Raw genomic sequence first — 5,000 nt, forward strand, 5'->3', positions numbered from 1 at the left:
AGCGTTTCCGCTCCAAGTCCATCAAGGAGGGTGAGACGGCGAAAGAACTGCAAGCCCGGCTAAAGGACCTGATGGAGAAGTGGCTAGTTCCAGAGACGAGAACCAAGGACCAGGTGGGTGACCAAATTGTGCTGGAGCAGTTCCTGGGCATGCTGTACCCCGAGCTTCAGGTGTGAGTGAAAGAACGCACCCCAGAATCATCGGCGCAAGCAGCAGACCTGGTCGAGACCTTCATGGCCGCCAGGCAATCCAGAAGAGGCTATCACCTGGGTCCGCAACAGCAGGACTGGAGAAGACCCTACCAAGCAGCCCACCGAGAGCCTGAGAAGACATCCTCTGGTAAGTCTGCGGGTGGTAGTGGTCGTGTGTTTAGGCCCTCCAACAGCCCCAATAGCCCCAGTGTTAGTCCCACTCCAGCTGGAACACCTAGAATACCTGTATGTCACGGTTGTGGTCAGCAAGGTCACATTAGGCCCAACTGCACACTGAAGAAAGTGTCTGATTCTAGACTATGTTACTTACCTGGCCCTAGCAAACACTTACCTTGTACCTCTTCTGACGTTACCGTCCCTGTGAAGATAAGAGGAAAGACAGTGCAGGCTTTAGTTGACTCAGGAAGTAGTCAGTCTTTCATTCGTAAATCCTGTTTGAAGTCTGATGTCCAGCCCGTGGGCAAAGTGAGAGTCCGCTGCATCCATGGCGATGAATCTGAGCACCAGACCAGCGAGGTTCTCATAGACATTAATGACCAAAAATACTTGTTAACCGTAGGGATTTTGGATAAGTGCCCTTACCCTGTAATTTTAGGTCAGGATGTGCCAGTTCTTACAGAGCTACTGCAAAGTGTTAATACAGTTAGTGCTTATGTTACAACTAGAGCACAGGCCAGAGATAAACCAGACTCTGATGTTTGGTCAGAGTTGCCATTTGAGGGTTGTCCTGGTGACAAACCTAAAAAGTCCAAGGCAGAGAGGCGTAGAGCAAAGGTGGCAGGTACTGCAGTGCAGGAAAGTCTGTCCGCCCCACAACTAGAGGACACTGAAGTCTTTTGTGAAGACTTCAAGAAGCTTCAGCAGGAAGACCCCACACTTAGCTCTTGCTTTTCGTCTGTTAAAACCGATGATGAGGCTAGAGAAGCCATGAGGGAGGGTGACATGTGTTTTGTTGTCAAAAATGAGAAACTGTATCGAGTGAGTGCAGACACGGAGCAGTTAGTTGTTCCTTGGGCTCTTAGAGCCAAAGTGTTACACCTGGGTCACAGTATTCCGTGGTCAGGACATCTAGGCAGGGAGAAGACAGAGAAGAGAATCCTGCAAAGATTTTATTGGCCAGGTTTCAGCAAGGACATAGCAGAGTACTGTAGGTCCTGTCCAGAGTGCCAGTTGTCTGCTCGCTCCAAAGGAGGCTTAAAAGCTCCCCTCATCAGTCTCCCAATTATTGACACACCTTTTAGTTGCATTGCCATGGATGTAGTTGGTCCCTTAGAGAGGAGTAGGGCAGGGCACCGCTATATCTTAGTAATTTGTGATTACGCCACACGTTACCCAGAGGCATTCCCCCTCAGAAATACTAAGGCAAGACAAGTGGCCAATAGTTTAATTAATCTTTTCTCCCGTGTGGGTGTCCCCAAAGAAATCTTAACCGATCAGGGAACTAATTTCACCAGCAAGGCGTTGAGGCAGGTGTACTCCCTGTTAGGAATCCGGGGCTTTAAAACCACACCCTACCACCCGCAGACCGACGGCATGGTTGAGAGATTCAATCAAACCCTAAAGTCGATGCTGCGGAAGTTCGTATCCGAGTCAGGAGCTGACTGGGACCAGTGGCTTCCTTACCTGTTGTTTTCCTATAGGGAAGTACCGCAGGCATCCACCGGGTTCTCCCCCTTCGAACTCTTGTTCGGCTGGGAGGTGAGAGGCCCACTAGACATCCTCCGAGAGAGTTGGGAGGGGGACGCTCCTCACCAGCCAGTCAACATCGCGAGCTATGTCCTGAAGATGAGGGAGAAGCTGGACCAGCTGAGCTCCATGGCCCACCAACACCTGGCCCAGGCTCAAACCAGGCAGAAAACGTGGTATGACCGGACAGCACGCAGTCGCACCTTTATGTCCGGACAGAAAGTGCTACTGCTGTTGCCGTCATCAGAGAGCAGTCTACTGGCGAAGTGGCAAGGCCCTTTCACTGTACTTTGCAAGGTCAGCGAGGTCACCTATGAGATCTCCATGCCAGACAGACGTCGCTCCAAACAGATCTTCCACGTCAACCTCCTAAAACTATGGATTGACCGACCATCTTCTATTCAAGATCAGCTGTGGGCGCGGACCGTGGAAGAGGAAGAAGAGCCGTCGGAGCAGTATTTTCCTACTGCGGGCGGTGAGTCAACCTACCCCTCCGTTTCCCACTTGACAACCGAACAGCAGGAGGACCTGCTGAACATCATCCCAAGAGCCCTGTTCCGAGACCAGCCGGGGCGAACCGACGTCATCACCCACAACATTCGGCTGACTTCTCCGGGCCCTATCCGGCAGACCACCACCAGGGTTCCGGTGCGACTGATCCCCGCGCTGAAGCAGGAGGTGTTGGCGATGCTGGAGATGGGGGTGATCGAGACATCACACAGTGAGTGGTGCAGTCCCGTGGTCCTGGTGCCAAAGAAGGACGGGGGGCTCCGCTTCTGTGTCGACTTCTCAAAACTGAATACCATCTCAGCGTTTGACCCATATCCCATGCCCCGAGTGGACGAGCTGGTGGAGTTTCTCAGCACGTTAGACCTGTGTAAGGGGTACTGGCAAGTGCCACTCACCCCTCAAGCGCAGGAACTGACCGCCTTCAAAGCTCCATCTGGCCTGTTCCAGTTTAGGGTCATGCCCTTTGGCCTACATGGCACAGCAGCAACATTCCAGCGTCTCATGGACGAGGTGCTCAGGGGCGCTGAGGACTACGCTGCTGCTTATATCGATGACGTCATAATCCACAGTTCGTCGTGGAAAGAACACCTTCAACACCTGAGTGATGTCTTCCGTAGGATTCGTCAGGCTGGGCTAGTTGTGAATGCCAGCAAATGCCAGCTTGCCCAGTCTGAAGTGTGCTACCTGGGATATGTCCTGGGTGGTGGCACAATACGTCCTCAGGTCACCAAGGTGGACGCCATCCGCAGCTCCCAGCCGCCTTCAACCAAGAAGGGGGTGAGATCTTTCCTGGGGTTGGTCGGATGGTACCGGCGTTTTATCCCCAACTTTTCAAGCCGAGCAGCTCCCCTGTCTGACCTCACTCGCAGGATCAGCCCCAACAAGGTGGTCTGGACTGCTGAGTGTGAGGCAGCTTTCCACAACCTCAAGGAGAGCATGTGCCACGAACCAGTGTTGCAGAGTCCTGACTTTTCCTTGCCCTTCACTGTGCAAACCGACGCTTCGGGCATTGGCCTGGGAGCAGTGCTGTTGCAGGGTGAGGGGGAGGACAAAAGACCCATACAGTTTGTTAGCCGCAAACTGTTCCCTCGCGAGACACGGTACTCCACCATTGAAAAGGAGAGTCTTGCCATCAAGTGGGCTCTGGACACTTTAAAATATTACCTTGTCGGTAAAGAGTTTGTCTTGGAGACAGACCACAGGCCCTTGCAGTGGCTACACCGCATGCGTGATTTTAATTCTAGAATCACCCGATGGCATCTGTCCCTACAGCCATACAGGTTTACTGTGAGGTATAGGGCTGGAAAGGACAATGTCATTGCTGACTTTCTTTCGCGTCATGAGCTGGACCTGGACGCTGTCTCTTAAGGGGGGGGGGGTGTGTGACGGGGCGCATAGCTACCGTCACGGTAGCGATGCGCTACCTAGGCCAGTTCTCAAAGACTAAGTGCAAATGTTGCGTTTATGTTTGTCTAGTGTGTCAATGTGTTCCGTTTGTCCTCATGCTGTTTTCATATCATCTGTTAACCTAGCCATTCATCAAAACCCCCACAGCAATCCCGTAGCTTTCTAGTGCACACTTAACATCCAAAACTACGGTGATTTAATATGCTATAGCTACAACCATCAATACATCTCTTACTGTTTAAAACCACACCATTTACTTCACAATCATGCCCGGTTACAGTAATCACGCAACACATGCCTTTGTTCATTACGTGTCTGTTTATTTAGCTTAAAGGTAACATAGTTTCACATACCATCACAATGTCTTACCGGCGTCTCCTGTTTGTTTGTTCGTTTGGGTAAGGAATGTTTGCCGCGATTGTCAAGCTTAAATGTCTTGAAATGACGCTATGACCCCCGGGTCAATAGGAAGTGACCCGGCGTTTGAATTATTAATTTATTAGCTGTCAGTGTATATTGGGGCTTTGCCAAATGTTAGTTATAACAATATAAATAATATTAGTCAATTTCTTGCATTATAGATGGGCGCATTTTGGCTGTTTTTAAGCTTGTATTGTCTACTCACCTGAGCCACCCCTGTATTGTACTGTTCAGTTGGTATGTGCCAATTTGAGGGGTGCACTTCAGGCCTATATAGACTCGCCGCTTCAGTCTGTGAAAGGAAGCTAGAGTTGAGGACATAAGTCTGTTATAGGCTCTAGAGAAAAAGTGACTTGTTTGAAAGTCTGTTTGAAGCAGCTGCATTATTGTATTTTGATATATATATTTTTTTGACTCCCATGTCAATTTTCTTTATTTTTCTAAAAGTATTTTGTTTTCTCTAATTTTGTTAAATTTTATTGCCTTTTTGGCCTTAATTGGGAGAAACAATAAAATTCCCATCTTTTTTCAACCTCTCCGACTTCTCCCGAGTGTTCTACACCTGCTCACGACTTCTCTTTCGCATCTACCCTCAACAGAAACCAAAGCATAGAGGTCAGGTACTCACTTCCTCATTATCACCACCATCATCATCATCATCATCATCATCATCATCAGCATCATCATTATCATCATAGTCATTGTTGTCATCATTTTCATCATCTGTGTGACAGTTCTGATGGCTCTGATGATGGTGATGATGCA

At 49.5% G+C, this 5,000-nt stretch overlaps 1 protein-coding gene across 2 annotated transcripts in view; it reads right to left on the reverse strand.

The window, feature by feature from the left end:
• Positions 1 to 5,000, reverse strand: part of otofa (otoferlin a) — a 147,157-nt gene that overhangs the window by 75,971 nt on the left and 66,186 nt on the right. The window lies entirely within an intron of this gene.

This window comes from Alosa pseudoharengus, unplaced genomic scaffold (genome assembly GCF_046254945.1).
Source record: "Alosa pseudoharengus isolate Yale_2024_CS ecotype anadromous, Long Island Sound unplaced genomic scaffold, YU_APseudo_1.1 YU_APseudo_1.1_scf_7, whole genome shotgun sequence".
Classification (NCBI taxonomy): Eukaryota; Metazoa; Chordata; class Actinopteri; order Clupeiformes; family Clupeidae; genus Alosa; species Alosa pseudoharengus.